The sequence below is a fragment of the Puma concolor genome, chromosome A1 (genome assembly GCF_028749965.1).
Source record: "Puma concolor isolate L17-30 chromosome A1, mPumCon1.1.hap2, whole genome shotgun sequence".
In the NCBI taxonomy this organism is placed as follows: Eukaryota; Metazoa; Chordata; class Mammalia; order Carnivora; family Felidae; genus Puma; species Puma concolor.
Genome location: NC_141667.1, coordinates 221,188,697 through 221,201,698, shown reverse-complemented (window position 1 = coordinate 221,201,698; position 13,002 = coordinate 221,188,697). Strand labels below are relative to the sequence as shown.

At 43.9% G+C, this 13,002-nt stretch overlaps 1 protein-coding gene and 1 pseudogene across 7 annotated transcripts in view; one reads left to right on the top strand and one right to left on the bottom strand.

Annotated features, from left to right (window-relative positions):
• LOC147584782 (uncharacterized) overlaps positions 1-13,002 on the bottom strand; it is a 475,011-nt gene that overhangs the window by 124,085 nt on the left and 337,924 nt on the right. The gene's annotated exons all lie outside the window — the stretch shown is intronic.
• Positions 3,354-3,452, top strand: LOC112861792 (U6 spliceosomal RNA; annotated as a pseudogene).

The following is a 13,002-nucleotide window of genomic DNA, read 5'->3' as shown; positions in this document are numbered from 1 at the left end:
CGATTTCTAAGAGACTTTTGTGTATCCTTTCCACAAACCCCTCTTTGTATTTGCCTAAGTTTAAGGGCATCCTGATCTTTGCAGGACAGAGAAGTGCCCGTTCTTGCCCAGACATCATCAAATGGAATTTTTCATTATTATACAAAAACCAGGCCTGAATCTCAATCCCCAGACTCATGTGTGTCAGAAATGCAACTTTACTTCTCTATAACGCAGTGGAATTTCTATCCTGAGACGGTGCTGAAGGAGGGGCACACTTAGTGCGATCATTTCAGGATCTAGAGAGTCAGAGTAGTACCAAGGAAGCGGGGCTGAGGATAGCAGACGTTGAGTTCCCCATCATCCACAGGGGCATCTGCTTCGATGCCCCTGGGCTGCCCGGTCCTGCTTATCGACCAACAAATTCACTGCTGTCTGGCCCAGCTTCCCATCTGGGCCTTTGCTTTCGCTGCTCCTGTGCTCCTCTCTGGTACCCAGGAATTCACTTGCTGCTCTACACCATGCTAGGCTGTGAGAAACTGGGGCCATTCAGAAACCCATCCACTTAGCTCAGAGAGAATGTTCTTCCCACCAGCCGAGCCATGGGAACCTGATGTTGTCCAAGGCCCTTCTTCCCCAAACAGTCATACGTCCCTGAGGCTTGACCTGGGTGAGGATTGGGCACCAGTCCTCCTTCTCAGGGATTATCCATACAGATAATGTGCCCCCACGACAGCCTGATGCTTCCTGCTCTATGGACATTCGTCTCCCTCTGGGGTAGGCAGCTGGCCCCCAGTCTTATGGCATCCTAGGCTCATCTACTATTAATGTCCAAGAGTTATTTTCCCTCCTTGGGGTTAGATTTTGGAGCCCAAAAGCCAAGATATGACTTCGTTTCCTGGGCTTGTTCCACCTTCCCCAAGGCAAGGAACCCAGACTGGCCTAATTAACTGACTGGAAGCCAGAACCAAGTGACCCAAGAAAAAACTAAAGAAATCTTCAAGTTGAGATTTTAAAATATTGCCACACCACACTGCGTTGGGACCCTTTAGGCTCACAGAGCTTCGTTCTGGTCATAGGCCTTGATTTCACTGGGCATTTCCTCTAGGTGATGTTGGCCAAGCTGAAGTGGGGCCACTCTGATCTTCAGTTAGGCTAATGCGTCTATGATTCTGCCCTTTCAAATGTGATGGTGGTGGCAATGTGTGCTGAACCATTTATCTAGTTTTCCTTAAGATTCACCTTTAGAGCAAGTCTCACACTGAGAAATCTGGGAGCAAAGTAAATTGTAAATAGAGATTTGTCCTTTTTCCTGGCTTCACCTTTTCTATGAAAGTTGTGATAAACATGAAGAGAACTTTTCCTTTACCTGTGAAAATAACTGTCACTCCACACCGAAAGGATCATAATTTATCATGCCTAATGTGCTTTCCCATCTTTCTGACTATATCAAATAATACTTTCCTTTATATATTTTATTATCTCATAAGAATAAGACACATATTTCAAGGTGGACAAAATAATTTATCGGTGATTTACAGAAAACATGTCCACATGAAATACTATACTACATAATTTTTTTAATGTTTATTCATTTTTGAACGACAGAGAGAGACAGAGCATGAGTGGGGGAGGGGCAGAGCGAGAGGGAGACACAGAATCTGAAGCAGGCTCCAGGCTCTGAGATGTCAGCCCAGAGCCTGACGCGGGGCTCGAGTTCGCGGATGGTGAGAGCATGACCTGAGCCAAAGTCAGACGCTTAACCTACTAAGCTACCCAGGCGCCTCTACACTTTATAATATTTTTAAAAGATTAGTCATACTGCTTATTAAAAGTCCGTATCAAAAGTGAGAGCTGTAGCTACATCTGATTCAGACATTCACTTTTTTTCTTTTCTAGCCCCCAAAGAATATCTTCATTAGGATTTCTGAACCAAACAGCCATAGTAGGCTCATTCTTCCCTTGATTCATCCAACACAGATGTAATCACAAACTACTATGTGTTGGTCTTGGGGTGCCCTGATGAGTGAGCGGAGGAAACGGAAGTTACAGCACCGAGTAAGTTCTGTAACAAAGAACTTGCCAGCAGCAGGTTCAGTCTTCTGTGATGTTCTAGCGCCAGGCCCATCACCCTTCCTGCCTCCACAGGTTCCCTTCCCCCAGTACATTCCAAACTAAATCCCCCTCCTACTAAAAAACTCAATGGCTCCCCGGGAGGCATTTCCCAATCTAGGCTCAGGAAGAGTAATTTCAGGAACTCTGAGCAGGTATTGCCTGGAAAGGAGGCCTACAGTAGCAAGTTTGGGAAGCAATGAGTAAAACAAAGTTGGACTATTTGGTTGTGTTACGTTTTCAGGAATTCTCAGAGCTCTTACAACGTTGACATGCATTAGGGCAGTGATACACTTACGCATATCCAAGAGGAAGAATGCATCTTTACAGTATCTCCCAAGCTTATGGCTATAGAAGCCTTTTCTTCCAGGGCATATTACTGGACTAGTCTCGAAAACAAAACAAAACAGGACACCTGAGAAACACTAGCCTAGAGAAAAAAGTTCAAATTTCTTAACAAGGTATTTAAGGCTGTTGCTGTCTGCGTCTAGTAGATTCTTACAACCCCACTTCTTATTCCTTCGTTCCCATACATCATGCACCACCCTTGTTAGGCTGTTAGTTTCCTAAGCAGACGGCACACCTTCACGTGCTTGAGGTGTTACTGATACGTTCCTCTGTTTACAATGCCTCTCACCATTCTCCTTTATCTCACTTCTCTCTTCTCCATCTGAACTCCTATCTATACTGCAAAAACCACTCCATAGTAACTCATCTACCCAGTCTGTGAGTCACTGTTCTATAAGCACTTGTGCATCAGAGCACCAATTACTATGTATCATATATTTCTCTGCTGCCTTCAATAGATTATGAGTTCCTGGGACTTCCTCTTTGTATCCCCAGCATCTAGTGCACTGTCGGCCACATAAATGATTATGAACATACTGAAAACTTCATATCAATTTTTCAAACATTTCACAAAATTCCCTTACTTCCTTTCAAACCAAACAAATGCAGGTGTGAATTTGGTGTGCACCTTTTTCTTAAATGTAGGTCCCACGTTTGAAACAGGACTCGTACCAGTAGAGAAGCATCCACGATCACTAAAGAAGGGATTCTTAAGTCACTCATTAAATCTTAGATTTTTCTTTTGCCCAATTATAAAACCACAAGTCACAATCACTTTAAAACCTGTGTAAAAAATTGCACAGTATCTCCCTATAAACAAAAGGGGAGCGGAGATTTTACTTCATGCCTTCACACTTTATGCCGTAGCGCCTGGCCCAAGAAAGACTTGTTGCAAACATTTAAAAAGTTATACTGTGCTGGCTTCAGCCGCACATATACTAAAATTGGAACAATACAGAGAAGATTAGCATGGACCCTGCTCAAGGATGACACTCAAAAAGTTATACTCTCTGGGAGTGAGGCTAAGCCCCTGCCACAGGTCAGTTCTTCCCCCCACCCCTCCCCATCATCCCAAGAGCTGGTCTGCATGCTCCCTGCTCTTCCCTGGGCTCATCAGGATTTCCCCCTGGATCTTCTTTCTTTCATATTTTCCTCTGCCTCCTAGTGCCCAGGCATCTCCTGAAAATCAGAGAAACTGCCGGAATGGTGGTCTGCATGCATGTCTTCCTTTACTTGCCCCACTGCCCCTCTGCCATTTCCCCCGCCCACCAAGAGGCAAAGGGAATTTGTTTATTTTGCCAAGAACTCTCAGACACTTTCAGTTCAGCAGAGAGGTTGACTTAACTCTATTCCCTGATGGGAACAGAAACGTGACATTCTCCTCATGATTAAAGCACCACTTTTTCTCGCTACGGAGGGAAAATTCAACATCATACAGCCCCCAAATGTTGCAACTTTCAGTTCAACGGCACTTTTTGTCCACATTTTAAAACTTTCTCTGACGCACACATGGGGGCTGCAGGGAAGAGCTTCTCACAAGGCTCTGAACACCCCCATTCTGCATCCAGGGTCTTTCACCGTCTGCCCCTGCCCTACGCCTTCCCCTGCTTCCCACTGCTCCCCAGCCCTACAGTCCTGCCCCTGGCAATCATGTTTCCCGTCCATTCTAGAAGCTTATGCCCTCGATGCCCTCGTGCCTGTGATGTCTGCCCTCATCCTTCCAGGCTTCCAAACACAGCCCAGGTGCTCCTCCAGAAACCCTTCAGTGAGCACAGGGTACACAGAGATTCCTCTCTAATCCACGTGGTGTTTTAATGCTATAGTGCCTAAGTTTGCGTTTATTCACATTTTTTTCCAGCCTTGTGTTCATTGTTATGTCTTGCTCTCCAACCAGCTAGACAGTGAGCTGGAGAGAGGGTGTGGACTCTGAAGTCAAGCAGCTGTTGGCTCTGGAGCCTAATTTCTGAGCTACGTGAGGCCCAGTTTCATTATTTGTAAAATGAAGAAGTAAACACCCACCCCTGCGAAGCTGAGTTGCCATGAGCACTAAATGAGGTCTAGCATGTGAAACTCCTGGCCTTCTTGCCCTCCATGAACTGTCTCACTGCTTTCCTGAGGGCAGGATCACATCGCTCACTGGTTCCCGGGTTCGTAGAACGCCGAGCACAGTAAAGCGGGACACAATCGGCAGCAACTGTTAAAAGTGCACGGAATTAACAAAGAGCTGGGAACATAATCTCTGTTGGCAAGGAAATGAGACAGACCTTTAACCACTCAAAACCAATGTGCCACTAGAATTGAAACGTGAAATGAGATAGCATAAAAAAGCAGACCAGTCACGACACACAGACCACTTCGATGCTTAGAAGGATATTTTACTGAACACACATAGAAAAACAAATGTCCTGTTTCTAATACCTTTAGCAAAGTCTGCCTTGAATCTTGCGGGGGATATGCAATAAAAAGATGTCTCCTTCAGCCTTTTCAATTAAATGCGTTCTGATACCATACCATATACTGGTATGAGCTCATACCATATATTAAATCACAAGTCAGGGACTTAAAATACCGCCATCAGATATGAAGCACATTTCTTTAGTTTCTATGTAAGCACAGAAGGGCTGCACAGTCAAGCAATGGTCATTTTCCAGCTGTCTCACTCTTACCTCTAGGAGTGGGAGAAAACAAGCCCTTAGTTGGGGCCCTATCAGCTACACAATGCGTGTGAAGAGAGTGAATAGCTCCAATTTGCACAATTCTGATAATTTCCTATCACTGACTGGGGGGTGGGTGGGGGTGGGTGGGGGGGGGAATGCCATCCGCTCACTTAAGAGGCTTCATTGGAAAGCAAAACACTTCTTTCTATTTACTTAAGCACCAGGCTAGAATATGAGGAAGCACAATACATTCTAAACATGGTGCACATCTGGTCTAAAAACCACAATCAATTTATTGCCGCGTCTGAAACATTTTCAGCGACTGTCATATAATATATTATCACACATTTCTAACAAGACGTTTTCTTGGAACCAAAATAGACAGGTAGATCTGTCCGTTCAATTTCTCACAAATGAAAGAGAAAATTGTTTGGCTCAGATGTCTGTACTGTCTTTGGAGTAGTGTAACTATCATATGAGAAGGGTATTAGTCAAAGATGCCAGGAGCTCAGCAATTACTTCCAAAGAGTGAAATTACTGGCTACACAGAAAGAAAAAAAAAAAGATGTATGCATGTATGTATGCATCTTCTCTTTTTTCCCATTCCAACAGAACCATTTATTGCATTTACTTGAAAGAGATGTACCACAGTCTTGTTAAGCCCATCTATCTCCCAGTGCTATAACCCTGGACTCCCTATTAAATGGAATCTTTTGATCTCTGTGGCTCCTAAAGCAGAACTTTATTAAAAGTTTTATTAAAAATTAAAATGCAATAGAAATCACGTTAAAATGCTTAAAAGCTCTATATTTTCACCCTAACCCCTCATGGGCATTCACAAGGAGAGTCACAATGGTATTGAATAGCCAGAGAGCCCCACGCCCAATAAAGAGGGCTGCCAAAATATCCCAGGATTGGCCCCAGTGAAACCATTTACTGGCTCACCGTTGGCTGCATAATCCGCCTTTAAGCACTTTCTCCTCTGTAAAAACCCCAGAGCTCCTTTAAGAGCCTTGTCTCAGCGCACAAAACTTTCAAGTGACTAACCCTTCCCTACCCAGCCCCTGAGCCCCTCACACCAGCCACGCAGGCTTTGACCTTTCCTGATAACCCACTCAAAGCACGTTCTGCTTATAGGGCCAGCAAAAAAAATGCATAAAGCCTAGATCATCCGATCTTTGGCAAGGTTCATAAACAGACTGGACATTGTCAGCCCTCTTTCATACGTCTGAGCCTTTGACAGTGTTGCTCCCTGAATGAATGCTGTGGCTGACTTTGCCTGGTGAAGAGCTCATCATACTTCAGAACTCAGTTCAACCAGGACTTTGTAGTGACAGTTTCCCTGACAGCCCTCCTTTGCTGAAATAGGTGGTCTACTCTTTCGTATGGGATGGAGCGTCCCACACACCCCTCCTCCAACTGTACCCCACCATACCCCAGTAGAGCGTAGGATGCGTCATTATGTCTATCTTCCCACCAGCCTGCAAGCTCTTCTGGAAAGAACCTGTGTCTTCTTCTCTGTACCTCTAGTGCCCACGATACTGTCTTGCATGAAGAAGGGACCCCTCAAATATTTACTGGATGAAAAAACAATAGCCGTAAGCCAGAAAAATCCTGACTCTGTCAGAATGGTTAAGAGCTTCACTTGCTTCTCTATGAGCAAAAAAAGAGAATCTTGGGAAAGGGCAAAGTCAGAGTTTTCGGGTCTTTCAACCACAGGAGCTGTTAGTAAGGAAAATTCAACTGATCATACAGAGATAAAAGAGGGGAATGTATGCTTTTGCAACTTGGGCCTGCAGTCCTCCTGTTAGAATTAGAGAAATACAAAAGGAGCACCCAAGAGGAGAGGACTTAAGGGATTGTAGTGAATGGCAGACAAAATGGTGGGCACTCGAAACAGTGGGCACTCAAAAGCTAAAAGGACAGCATCAAGATGAAGAAACCAGGAAGGGGGGTAAGTCAGATGAGGAAGGATGGGGAGGCACTTTAGGCTCATTAGTCATATTATAGGACCTAGAACGGCAAAGGGTTTCTTGAATATAAAAGGACGTACATCCAGGAGAAACTTAGGAAGGCTCTCCCTGTGTCAGCAGATAAGAAAAGGAGGAAACCAGTGGGCAGACTGCTTGCGGCCCATTAAATGAAGTAACCCCATTTGTGCTGAGTCGAACTGAACAAAGAAAACTGCCCCAATGAATAAATATGAGGCTGATTCTGTATTTCAGTTCAGTCTAGAAGCGAATTCTCACAGAACCCAGAAAACTTCCAGAGAGCTCGGTGAGTTGAGGCAGAGGCACAGGTGGGATCACAGGAGCCCACAGCCCACAGTGCGTAGGACCCCATCGCCTTCCGCCTGCTATGGTGCTGTCTGGAAAGCAGTGCAGGTGTGTTTGAAGGAGAATGTCTAACAGCAGCTGAAATAACCAAAAACAAAGTGGTGAATGGCTGCCCTGGGCCAATATGGGGACAAATTGGCAGAGTGGAGTGTTCCTCCACAGACCTGTCCAACTGTTTGAGAATGCCACCATCTCTCCAGAGGTGCCCTTGAAAAGGCTAAGTGGAAAGGTAGAGCCTTTTAAAATTTTATGTGGCTTCTAAAGCATCTTAATTTTTAATAAAAAGTTCTTAATAGCATTCTGGATAAAAGACTATGGTACTTACAAGATCCTTTTTATAATGCCAAACTCTTTGTGCAGTATACGTATATATTTTTAAAAAGACCATGGTTTGGCAAATGCTGACAGCCTTTAACACTTACGATTATTCTCCTTCCGTTTACTCTACTGCTTGATGCTGTGGCCAAGAGCAAATCCATCCAATTCTCTGCCCTGACTTTGCTTCGTTTCGAGGTAAGGAATTTAAAGGAAAATGTAACATAGAGGTAATTTCCAACAGCCTTAGCCTCTGAAAGTGTTCATCCGGCCGATGCTATCTGACCCTGGCTTCCGATGCATGTTCCGAAGGCCCAAGCATGTCCAGAAACATGTAAGTAAGGCACATTTCTGGGGATGATGGCCCTCTAGGTGTGAACAATTACAACTAAATAAGACACCCATCCCTAAGTGTAGAATAGAATCCTGGCGCTCTCCTGTCGTTTGGTTAATGCTTTACAATTTACAAAGTGCCTTCTTTGAGCCTCAGAGAAGTTACGTGATTGACCCAGTCTGTGGCTCGGTGCCAGAGCCAGAAGCTTCGCGGACTTCCTTCCTGCAGGTCCAGGCTCTGGGAGCATCCTGACTAGAACACCTGTGGCCAGAATTAACTTAGCAATAAAGCGTAGTGATTAACAGCTCACTTCAAGAGTCATTCGGAGAAGCAGACCATAAGCTAGATGGGAGGAGGACACCGGGAAAATGGCCCAAGCTAAGACATCGACTGAGGACGGACACCTATTCAAAGGACATCCCAGAAACCCTCCTCAACCTGGGAGACAGGTGGTACCAGATCATCTGCCAGGAATGAATGGTCGGAAGCCATTTTGGAGAAGGCCAAGCATTTCAGGAAGAAAAAATTAAATTTCATGCGTCCTAAGCATTAGCAAGTTGCTAGAAGCTCAGATTTGCAAGAGTAGGTGAATGTGTCATTCACTTAGAAAATGAGTCAGTTGGTTGCATCTTGTTACCTTTGATCTGAAAAGGAAATATAAGGGGTGCTTGGAGAGAAAGACAAAGCCCCCCCACCCCCACCCCAAGAACAAACCCTGTGAAAATAGAATTTCCCAAGCTGTTAGTATCCTATTTGCAAAATCAGATTTTCTTTTAACTTAGTGAGTTCATGCTGTGAATTTCAAAACTCTCTTGTGAATTCAAATTTTTACTTTTCATTCAGGGACTAAGAAGTTATCAATATTCTCACCACACTTGAGAGAGAAAACTAAACAACAAGGAAGTAGGAATGCTCACATTTATTCACATGTATGGAGCTTGACTCATTTTCTTTTTTTTGTTTGTTTGTTTCTTTATTTTTGAGAGAGAAAGAGAGAGCAAATGAGGAGCAGAGAGAGAAGGAAAGAGAGAGAGAAGGAGGGAGGGAGGAAGGGAGGGAAGGGGAGGTAGAGAGAGGGAGAGGGAGAGGGAGAGAGAGAGAGAGAGAGAGAGAGAGAGAATCCCAAGCAGGCTCTGCACTGTCAGCGCAGAGCCTGATGCGGGGCTTGAACTCATGAACCATGAGATCATGACCTGAGGCATGAATCAAGAATGAGACATGTAATCGGCTGAGCCCCCCAGGCACTCCTGAGCTTGACTCATTTTCTAAGTGAAAGACACATTGATCTATTCTGTAATTCAGCCTTTTTGTGCCTCAATGTTCTCATCTGCAAAGTAGGAAAAATAACAGTACCTGCTCATGGTTTGTCATTAGGATTAAATAAGTCAATGTACATAAAGTACTTGGCATAGTGGCCAGGATAATAAATGACAAGTAAATGTCAGCTATTATTCATATTCCAATGAGTGCTTTGGTTTCTATAAATCATAAAAAGTGATCCTTGAACACACGCAGGCAAGAAGTTTCCAGTGGTTTGTTAGGTCTATGAAATTTGATCTTCCTTGCCTTTCTTGGCAGGGATCTTAACTAGCTAAAGTTACTGATCCAGGTAGCAAGATCCACACCTCTACATGACTGTTTCCACTCACTGAAAATTTCCAGAAAGTAATCATTTCAGGCTGAAATTGTCCATGCTTGGTCTCAACCCAATGGAAACTCACTTGCATTGGAAGATGGGAGCACAGTCCATCCCCTGATTTGCAATGGCTGGAGTTGAGGGACAACCGGACTTTTTCTACCCCAAAATAATATCTTTTAGCTGAACTTTTAAAAAATCACTAAACATTGTGAGTTTAATCTTCCCTTAGCCGTGAATACAATAAATGACCACCTGCTTTAAAGCTCCTATTATTTTTAAGATCTTTTTTAAGCTCCTTTGAGACAAAGAGGTCCCAAGTAGAAAAATTTTTCTTTTATATCCAAGTTTCTCAGCTGAAATATCTACATTTTAATAGCTGCTTCTCTGATTTTTCTCTTTTAACTTCATAACATATTTTACAGCTCCAAGGTGCTGGTAAAACGAGTTTGGAAGGTTTTTTTAACATAGATTAAATGCCAAGAGCCCTCCACTCTACGCACCAGACATACACAGCCACAAGTCCTTCTCTTCACAATGCCGAGATAGTCAGACCCAGTGTTTGGAAACATCAGTTTCTCAATCACAGACTGAGAAGGGCCTGCAGCTTGTGTGCAACCCAGCTCCTTCTCCAGTGCCCACTACAACGGATGGGTGAATGAGCAAATGAACAATTGGGCATTGTGTGGACCAGCCTAGCAGATGGTCCTCTGAATAGTTTCCTTATCTGGATATTTCTTAGAAATGTTATAACGTTTCTTTCATTATAAATACTTCATTTCTCTAACATGAAGGTTTCTTCTCTCTTTGTCTTATCACCACCAGCTACCAGTAGCCAAGTTACAGAAGCAATGGCTATGTATCCTCAAACCCATGACCACTCAGAATCAGAGTTGCTTTGACTGCACAGCCATCACAGTGCAACATGCCCAAAGAAAAGGGACCCTGAAATGGGACCTCTCTGGACTTCCTCCCCAGACCAGGAATCAGTTCTGATCTACATCGGAAATGCTTGGATAGAGAGGAAAGATGGATTTGATGCAGGAAATACAGGACACGGGAAACAGGAGAGCAGCACTTAAGCTGCTTGATTCTTCATCAAAACAGTCTCTCTCTTGATTCTTCTCTCACTTGATTCTTCATCAAAACAGTCACCAGGCTCTGTAATCTGTAAACCTTCCAGGGTCAGGGATGCAAAAATGATGGTCCAGAAGGCGTGCACTCCATTCACAGCTCCATGTTGACAAATTATGAGCTTTAGTGAGCCTTATGCTCCTAAAAGGCAAAAATCATGTCATTTGCTACTTTGTATTCTCAGGGGCCTACTGCAATGTGGGGAATATAGGGAGGGGGGAGCTTAAGAAGTATTTGTAGGAGGAAGAAAAGAAGGCCTGAGAGAGATGGGAAGGAAGGAAGGTAGGTAGATAAAAAAGGAAGGAGGGAAGGAAGGAAGGAGGGAGGGAGCGAGGGAGGGAGGGAAGGGAAGGAGAGGCATAGGAGAGAGGGAGGGAAGGAAGGAAGGAGGGAAGGAAGGAAGGAAGGAAGGAAGGAAGGAAGGAAGGAAGGAAGGAAGGAGGCAGATGAGTCTCCTCTGGGAGAGCATGGCACAAATTCACTCATTTGTGCCTGGACCATTTTCAGTCGTCCGGATAACATGGGCCAAAAGGAGGATCTGAAATTCATATAAATGATACCATTCCGAATATCAGGTTGGTGAGTTAGCTTGTGTCTCCTCTACATATGTGGTTTACTTTAAATGTAGTGTATAGCTGGAGGCAGGGAACAGGTATGGAATTCTATAAAAGATGGAACTGCATTATTGAAAATCATCAGAGGCCTTCACTTGAGCTTTCGAGGTTTGTAGGCATGGGAAATTAGAGCCCTGGAACATGTGATACTATCTTCGAACCAGAGACCAGATTCCTTGATTAAACTTCAGACTCTTGGAATCTCCTGATTGTTCATCTCATACTAATGATCTGGGAGAAATACTAGAAGGCAAGTTAATGATCCTGCTGAGTCTGAATTGGGAGGCAGCCACCTGAAATATTAGTAATCGACCAAAGTAAAGAAATAATTACAGGCTGACTAGATTAGAAATATAATCTCCACAGTACTTTCCCATAAGTAAATAAGGTTCAACTTATAAAACATCATGAAGAAAAAAGGTACTACACAACTCATCGCTGTGTACTTTAGAACACTGGCTGCATCCGGACTCAGCTATGCCCTTCTCAGAGCTACATGCCAGAGGGATGGTCCCCAAAACAGTGTAGTCTCCAAACAGGAGATACTTAAAAACATAAGCCCTCAGTCCTAACCCACCAGGACTGAACACCAGCATGTCCACCGCCCTTCATGACCCAGTGAACACTGAGCACCCACCATGCGCCAGCCATTTGTGCTGGATGCTGGGATACAGACAAGGAATATCCATCTCTGGGCAGCTTAGCCTATGCTGGCAAATGGGCCTTTCCATAGAAGGAAATAACAGGGAATTACTTTCCTAACCTGGTCCAGAAGAACTTTGGATTTCCATGCTGGGAAGCCTTGCCTAGGTGCAAGTTTCTCTAGCCTACCTCGTGAAGAACTACCTCTTTTGAGTCAGGACACCAGACAGGTCTAGAGAGGCTGTGAGCCTCTGAAGAGTGGCTGGCCTCCCTCCAAACTGTCAAATAGGGAACTCTGACCTCTAATATCACTGCCCTTTTCTTGTTTTCCCTCCTGTGTTTCCCAACAAGCTGTACATCAGAATCACTGAGGGCACTTTTTAAAAATATAGATGCCTGACCCCTACCTCAGTCTTGCTGAGTTAGAATCTTTGGATTGGGTGAAATCTGCTTGTTGGACAATTTTGCAAGAAATTTTAATGTCAAGTTAGAGAACCACTGGGTAGTAGAAAGAACACAGGTTTTGGAGCCAGATAAACCAAGATTTGAAATCCAGCACTGACAATTAATTGACATAATTAACTCTAGGGGACCTGGTTTAATTACTTAACATCTTTGTGACCCAGTTCCCTGTGCAGTAAAGTGGAATAATGCCCAGAGTTATTACAAACTTGGAATAAAATACGAAAAATATTCAGCACTGCAGCCACTATCATAATTTCCTCCTACCTCCACTAAATGCCTGCTTCCCAGAAAACATCTTATACCAATATTTTATGATTTGGTTCAAAATTTTTTTTTTTTTTAAATTTTTTTTTTCCAACGTTTATTCATTTTTGGGACAGAGAGAGACAGAGCATGAATGGGGGAGGGGCAGAGAGAGAGGGAGACACAG